Genomic DNA, 9333 nt, shown 5'->3' on the forward strand with positions numbered 1-9333 from the left:
CTCTCCCCCTCCCCCTCTCCCCCTCCCCCTCTCCCCCTCGCGCATTCGTGCAAAAACCCGATCGCGCATTCCGTAGTTTTATCACGCGACCCGCACACGCGCGACTACTTCGTAGTTCTTTGGCACTAAATGATCTGCTCAGTTAACAGTGTTTGAGTTCTCCTCCATGTGTCTCTATGGCTGCGTCCAAAAACTCTAAATTGCTGCCTTCTGAGGCAGCTTTCCAAGGCAGCAAGGCATCAAGGCATGTCCGAATTCAATGTTTGGTTTACTTCCTGTCTCCTGAGATACCTATGCGTGAACGTACATTAAGAATGTGATTGGTCGAGTCCGGTCGAGTTCGAAAAAATAAAATGGCGGCCAAGGACGCGACTGGACCACCACTTTAGTGTAAATAAAGGTATATTTCCACTTTTTACACCTTTTAATTGCATTTTTAGCGAGAAATTAGTATTGTAGTTTTCAAATATGTGATTAGTTATCACAAAGGCGCTCTCTGTTTAAATTTCAAACACGCTGCCTTAGAAGTGTGTCCGAAAGTCTTTCTCTGAGCTACCTTCATGCCTCCGAAGTCATTTCCTCATGAGGCAGCGAGGCAACGAGTCACTGCCTTGAGTTTTCGGACGCAGCATATGCTACTGACTGGATGGGGCGGAGCCACGTAACCTCACACGCCGTAGTTTTAAAGGGAAAGTATTAACAGGATTAAAAACCGAAATAAACGACATGATAAAATAGGGTCGGTTAACGTTTCTGAATTTCGGTTTCGGTTATTTTTCGATTAATCGTGCAGCCCTACTACAGTGTACATGTGGCTGCACACTCCAGTCTTAACATGCAGTGCAACGTGCCGTTACTTCCCCATCAGTGTATACATCTCTATTGTGGAGATTGAGTTCAAATAAATTAAAGGGACGATGCAATCAACATGAAATGACACATAATGTGTTAAAATAGCACAGAGTGGGTTGCACCAACGGATATTAAATTAGGCAGAGTTTAAAGCTAATCTAGGGTTTGTTGATCTCAGATTAATTTTAATTTGAGTCAACAAAACTGAGCTGCCAAATTTACTCTGTTGAGACGTTATAATAAACGCATGTTTGTATAGCGCCACCACGCTCACTGTGTCCGTTCTCATCATTTAGCCACACATGTAATTGTAAAAAAATGATTTAAACCTCCTCAAATGCAAGTTTAAAGTAGGGATGGGACAGTTAGAAAATTTCATATCATGATTATAGTGACCAAAGTTATCACGGTTATCAATATTATCATGGTTTTCTTAAATTGAGATGGAAATGTTCAAAAAGAACTGATACACACACTGAAAACATTTTAACAAGTTTTATTTTTGAAAATCAGCAAACAACAAATACAATTAGCAGCTATATGCACTTTTACAGCATAAACATTAAATCAGGGGTATCCAGCCTTTTTTTGTGTGGCAATCTACTTTTAAAATGATAAAGCTGACAAGACCTACCTGCTAAAAACTTTTTTTTAACAAAACACTGTTACATTTTTTAATAACACTTTAAATGTGTGTTAGGAGGACTCTCTCTACGTTAGGGCTGTCATCATTACTCCATTCTTTTTGAGGAGTTAAAAAAAATCCTTGAGTATATGCTGAGTCCTTATAGCGGAATAGCGGAGATGCGGTTTTGATGAAATAAACTGACAACATTATCAGAAGCATCTCTCTCTCTCTTTCGGTTGGTCGATCAATCGCGCGCACATACACCGTACGTGTGGATCAACTCCAGCATGTATGTGCATCCAAATTTCGGAAGTTAGACAACTCCGCTGCAGCGGGCAGGCATAAGATTTATAAAAACACACTTGAGAAGAAATGCGCAAAACTCAAAAAGACTTCTAAGACCATAATGCCAATTTGGCGCTTTGCTTTCCGAAGCTCGTGGAGGCGTGGAGCAGCATACACAGTTATTAACTTATAGGCGATCTACTGGCATTACATTTGCGATCGACTGGTTGTATGGACACCCCTGCATTAAATGAACATTAACATGGAGCCCTGAGATGTATAAACCTGTTTTAATGAACAGTAGCTTAAATAAGAACATCAAATGCACACATAAGCAACGCATTAAAACACAGTGCACCTGTTACTGCATCCGCCACGCCTTCTCGCACAAAAACTAATGTTGCATGCGAGCGCCTGCGTCAAGCTGATTCTGGCTGGACAGGATTTACCGCGAGTTTTCAAAATCACGGTAATCAAACACGGTTGTAATGATAATTACATTTTAAACGATAATACTAACCGTCAGGACATTTTATCATGGTTAATCGTGAAACCGGTAATCGTCCCATCCCTAGTTTAAAGTTAATCTCCGAGATTTAAAACCAAGTTTAAAGTAAAGGAGCAACCGGATTAAAGATAATCTAGGTTTACTGTAACATTTAAACCTGGATCAAAATGACAGTTTAAATAAAACCTTGTTTAAAAATAATCAGGGTTACAAGTTTGGTGCAACAAAATGATGAAAAAGCCTCGATTTAAACCAGATTTAGGCCTAATCCTTGTTAGTGAAACCCATCCATTATGTGTTAAATAGGAGAACACAAAACAGTGGCTGTTCATGTTAATTTTGTCAATCCGACTGAATTTAATACTTTAATATTTAATTTAGGTTACGACAATACAGTTTACATGCACCCTAAACATTGCAATCTGATTTAAATTATTGTTTAAATTTACATTTTATAGAATCCGAACCGAACATCTGCGCAAGCGCACAGCCAGGGTTGCCAGATTCACATATCAAAACCATCCCAATGGACATTCAAAACTAGCCTTAAAGCATCCTAATGACTGTCCACAGCCCAAATACCAATAACTGATCAAAGAAATCATTTCATCTTTAAAGCAACACTAAAGAGTAGAGCCCGACCGATATGCGTTTTTTCGGGCCGATGCCGATACAGATATTAGGGAGTAAAAAAAGACTGATAACGATATATCAGCCGATATTCTTTATGTGTATATTATAGTTCAGTATATACTACAGTATATTATACTAAAGTACTGTACATAGAATACACTATATACTTTAACATAATATACTATGAATAAATACAATGCAATGCAATGATCACTCACAAATGTGGTGATCACTCACAAATGTGGTGATCACTCACAAATGTGGTGATCCAACACTTATATTGATGTGACAAAGATATGTACTATAGGCAAGAAGTTAACAATAAACTTTATTATCCAAAATTAGTTGGATATCAGTGCACTAAACAGTAAACTTGACTTATTATAAATAACTTTAAAACAAAAAGAGAACAAAATACATAAAACTTGCATCATTTGCAGTTTTGACGAGAATAACGTTATAAAGAGAAACTTATGAAGTCATTGATTAATATTAGCTTTACAGTAAGTTGTGTACTTCACAAATTTGTTAGCCACTCACAGTAACGAAGACAATGCTTGACGGAGCACATACTAATGTACGCTATGTTTAATGTTGTGCACAACGTTTTTATAACACAAACCCAGGGTTCCGTGCAAACTTTAGACTTTTATAAAACGTCTTCGCTCCGCCTCTTTTATTTAGCAAGGGTGTAGAGTTGCGCGAGCTTATTGAATCAATTGCTCTGAAATGAGCATGTTACCTAACAACTAGGGATGCACCGAAATGAAAATTCTTGGCCGAAACCGAAAACCGAAAAAGAGGAAACCAAGGCCGAAAACCGAAAGCCGAAACACCAAAATAAATTATGCCAATTATTAGTACTACCATTGCACTTATGGTATTTTTGTGTGTAATAGAAAAGTGAGTCAACACACACAATTTGAGAAGAAAATTAAGCCAAGCAGTATGAGGCATAAACAAACCCAACTTCAGTTATATAGGCTATCTGCCTCATGTCTGGAAAACTGGTGAGCAGGCTACTAGTGACACATCAGGTTGTTAAAAGTTAAACTGTTTGTTTAATTAATCCTTTGGTGCTTGTTTGCCATGCAGTATACATTTAAAAACTGAGTTGTGCTAGTTATAGTCAAATATGAACATCATCTTTATTTAGTCTGACATGTTTTTGTTTAGAAAGAAAATCATATTTAGCCTACCTTCTCCGGTGAAACCCATTTTTCTCATTAATGCCAGCTGCAGAAAAAACTCTGCTCTGTTGTTATCCAGTGAGAACAACAAATGGATCTAACAAATATATCTGAATTTAATATTATGTTACAAATAACGCAAGCTGGCTTGATACATTATTGCTGAGGGTGCAAAGTTACGAGCTTAATTTACCAACACTTCACAAAACTGAGCTATTGTTTGCTGTTACGGCATTTGCAGTTATCGGGTTCGTTATAACCATATCCACAGATAAAATAAATTTTCTCGTGTCTCGTGTCGTTTAATAAACTAAGCTATATAAGGAAGCTAACAAATCTCTCATGATGCACGCTGATGCGGCGGCGGAGAAGCACGTCTAACACCCGGCATTAAAACTCTAAACACTTAAATGAGTCTGCAATCCATACATATATACAAATACATATTAATTTTCATGTATATTAAAGTATGTAAAAGACTGTACAGGTGAAGTGAAAAAGGATTAAATGAGCAGTAGCCGTAATGCTGCGGTGGCGGATTAAAAACATTTGAATATCATTTTTTTCCCCATTCTAATTATTATTGCAGATCGAATATTTGACCATTCGTGCACATCCCTAATTTTTAAAGCAATCATGTTAAATGTCTGTTATTCTGGATGTTAATCTGAACGAATGTTTAGTCGGAGCTTGTGAAAACAGTACACAAATGCCCAGAGAAACTCCGCGGGTTTGGACACAAACATTACGGTCGTGGGCGGACCTCGCAGGTTGCGGAGGTCCTGGTCAGAAATTTGGCGGACGCGGGTTTGAGAGAAATCTAGTCCACACCGCAGATATGTTACTTCAGACAAGCACGTGTAGGTCGCGGCTTCTGTTTGCGTCATCACATTATTTCGGCCGTATTTTTTCGGTGATAAAAGTCTTTCGGCCGAAAACCGAAAATCCACTTTTGGGCCATTTTCGGCCGAAAATTTTCGGTGGCCGAATATTCGGTGCATCCCTACTAACAACACAAGCAGCAGTAATCTCATATAGTGATATATAAGTGCACGGCTGCGCGTAGTTTAAACGTGTAATTTCTCCGTCTCGCATCATTTCTCCCGCTTGCGTTTTAACTCACAAGTCGACAAAGAGACGGATTAAAAACACCAAATGTAAGCGGGAATGCGTCCCTCTTGTCCATTTATAATCCAATCGACCAAAGCGCGTCTTAATACCAGGTGTAAAAATGTTGTGAAGAAGACACTGCGTGACTGCTTCCATGCCACCTGAACTGAGAGACTGACTGAAGTGAAGGCAGGGGGTGGGGGATTGGCTGGTGTCACTACAGTGAGTGATCTGGGTCGCCATTAGCAACCAGTATGGCGCACTCTGCTGGACAAACAAGTACTTACATCTTTCAAATGCATTTAATGTGTTCTGTAACAAACGTTCATATCGGCGCATATCTGCGGCTTATACGCCGATACAGATATATCTGCGACATGCTCATATCGGCCGATAAAATCGGCAAAACGATAAATCGGTCGGGCTCTACTAAAGAGATTTTTTTTACCTTAAAATAACGTTTCCAAAAAAGTTTCAGTTGTTCATCCACTCGAAACAGGGTAAACGGCACTTTCACATTCGCTTTGCAGCCCTCTCTATCAGCCAAAACAGCACTAAAGAAGTTTCCAACCGTCGGGTCGCGGTCCTGTAGTTCGAGTGAAAACTACAAAAACTTCCTTTACGGCAGACCCTTAATCCAATCAGAGCCAGCTTTGCTGCAGTAGGCTAAATTATTTACGACAGTGGTAATGGACAATTCCGCTTCCAACCTTTAGGGGGAGCAAAGACCAAAAACTATTTAGTGTTGCTTTAACTTGCAGGAAACAAAATTACTGGTGGACACAGTTAAAACAGTAGCACAAATGTTTCCACGCTGCAGACTAGAGGTCGACCGATATGGTCTTTTTTTCTGGCCGATGCCGATATTTAGAAATCAGGGCAGCCGATGGCCGATATGTTTGGCCGATTTTCTATATGTACATAATAATCAAAATGTTCTCATCATTAGCAGATATTTTAAATGTAAAAATGTCACTATTTAAGTCAAAGTATTTTAAAAAAATTATGCCTGGTCTTTCTGAAGAGTTTTACAACCTCCTCTGCACCATGCATTTATCAGACACAGATATTACCTGGCACACTGCTGTCATCATCTTTGATCAGTTTTTTACCATGGCTTTTATTGCTTTGTAGAATAAAATCCTTATTTGTTAGACCTGATAAATTATTTATTCATCATAAAGTTAACTTAGTAAATGTCTATATTTTTTTAGTTGAGACTGTTATTTAGGGCAAATTCTTTCTAAACACATTTACATACTCATTTCTGAGGCGCTCTAAATTACTAATTGTGCTGACAGTGACGTCTTGTGAGTTTAGTGTTGGGACACATCTGTTGTTTCAACCGCTCATTGAAACGAATCCGTTCAAAGGAGTCAGTTCGCGAATCGGACGCGCTGTGTTTTCTAATCCAGGCTGAGCAGCGCAAAACTGTAAACAAAGTCTTACTGTAACACGAAAAACATTTCCTCGGTGGATATGATTTGGTCTTCCGACCTTTCGCCATCGAGTCAGTTTTGTTTTGAGTAATAAAAGCAGGGAGACAGAAAGCGTGCGCGCGCGGCTCTGCTCTCTCTCTGTCACGCAAACAAAAATCATCACTCATTAATCACATGAAATGAGCCTAATCTTTGCACGGACAGTGCACCGCGAGACATAAGCCCGTCGCGCTGTTGTACTGGCTGCTTAATTCGCGCGACTGCGCCATCGTTTGCTAAAGCTGTTTGTGAACAAGACATGGCTGCACACACACACACACGAGACGGGAGCGATCTGCTTGCAGCAAGAGGCAGCGTCACGAGTTCTACAACAGCGCTTAGGTGCCCGCTGCCTAATTTTGCAGCAAAATCGTCCAAAGCCGAGTTCACACTTTCTCTCTGAAAAAAGTCAAAACTGAGTTGGAGGAATATAGGAAAACACACTTTTCAAGAGGCACAATGCTATTGTATTGCTTTAAGTAGCCTAATGTTTTAAAAGTACACATAAAAGCTGCAAAATATACATTGCGTGACCCCATTAACGTTACCTTAATAATGCGTGATGCCATTGCTTTGCTATTTTGTGTTTTTGTGACAAGAATCATGTCAGAAGAGGTAATTATAAGACCTGAAGTTGAGCACGAATGTTCCGCGCATGTGCACAATGATTTTTGCCTCCGATTGAGAAAATACTACAATTCATACGTTTACATGCGTACTTTTCTCCTGCTGATTGGATCACAGATCGTACTACACCACCCTCTTCAATACAATCCAAATCTGCATCCGATCGTCCTCAATCATATTGATAAGGGTATTTACATGAAGGCGTTTCAATACCATTGAGCCATCAATACGATTACAAACGGATTATTTGGTTTCATGTAAACGTACATAATGTGTTCAAATTAACACATCCTTTCTTAGAGTGTATGCACTACACTTTATGTTGGTTCTTAGCACAAAATGCTCAAAGCTCTCTCATTTATAAGTCATTTTGACTTAAAGCATCTTCGGAAATAAAAAAAAATGTAAGTGGACTAAAACCTGGTTAAATTCGTTTTCCAGGACAAGCGGTGCACAACCTAACAGGGCCGTCTCTCCGTAGTCTCCAGCAAAAGCATTGCTTCAGTCTATTTACTAGGTCTAAGTGATAAAGCCTTTCTACACACAAGCATTAAAGTACTGTTTTATGATAAAAAAAAGCTTAAACAATGATTTTATTATTTACAAATCCCCTGTATCACAGAATTAACCTTCAGCCAGTCTGCCTTGCAAATTTCTACGATCTGCCCTCCTCAGAGAGAGATCTGGCCCCCCAAATCAAAACAAGTAGGCATGTCAAAATATGCAAACTGTCCACAGGATAAAATGCCTTTTGAAATAGCTAAATGATTTACAATGTATATTAATTTCAGGTCTTCTATATTAAATTGATTCTTAAATGTTTACAGTATATATTAATGTATGCATGTAACTATTTAACAACTCTTTCTTACTCTCTCTCCATAGTTGAAGACATTCTATCCATGCAGCAACTGATGGAAAAAGGGGTCTTTTTGGTGCCGTTGAATTCTTATTGCAAAATATATATAATAAGACAAGACTCACTCTTCAACCTTTAAAATATCTGGCTGTAATTTATGCCGACTGCACATGCCGATTCAATCTTTATTTTACCTTACAATGAGCTAATTAGTTAAACTTACGAAGGTTAATCAATACACAATATATTCAAGAAATTGTGGTGCCATTTCCCAGACATGGCTTATCCTAGTCCCAGACTAAAATGCATGTTTAAGCAGCTTTCATTTAAAAACACCTTGCAATGACATATCATAACATATATCAGTGTCTTGTCTCAGGATGCACACCAGTAGTTTTTTTGTAATGTATGTTTGTAAAAACTACTTAAATGTTTAAATATAAAATTGTGACTCAAAGCACACTTGGTAATTAACCTCTGGTGCATTTTAAATTAAAAAATACATTTATAAAGACATACTACTGAGATTAATATCTAGATACAATGTACAAACTTTACTACAAACTAAACCACCAGGGTCCTAGAACTGCGGACCTGAAACAGTAGCAGCCGCTATATCATCCAGTTCGGTAGGTGGCGCTGTCACAAAAAAAGTAACGTTAGGGTCCTAAAACTGCAGTCGTAGAACTGGGGTCCTGAAACTGCAGCCTTCGGTTGTGCAGAAATAAACTATTTCATAAATTCCCAACACCCTTCAAAAACCTCACTTCAAGGGCTCTAAAGTTACCTTTCTTAGGGAGTGGGGCATAAAGATGCTCACTTCCGTTTGAAAGTAAGTTAGATTAATCACGGAGCCGTTACGCCATCGACCCATGCTAATTAAGTTACTATGTTAAACTGTGTTGACAACGGATTTTGGTAAAAGGCAATTATAACATTAAGTGATACATGTATTTATATACAGGGCAGGCTTTTTACCACGTGTACATTGGTTATTTCAATTAGCAAAATGTACGACCACGCGGTAGGCCTAATTGGCGTGTCAACGCGACTCATTTTTAAACCAAGCTTGTGAATAGCATCCATGATAAGTTGTTACTTAGGATGTAAACCCATCCGAAATCAATTTAAATTGAAGGTTACTCATGTTTCTTGTTTTTCTT

The sequence above is a fragment of the Misgurnus anguillicaudatus genome, chromosome 21 (assembly GCF_027580225.2).
Source record: "Misgurnus anguillicaudatus chromosome 21, ASM2758022v2, whole genome shotgun sequence".
Taxonomy (NCBI): Eukaryota; Metazoa; Chordata; class Actinopteri; order Cypriniformes; family Cobitidae; genus Misgurnus; species Misgurnus anguillicaudatus.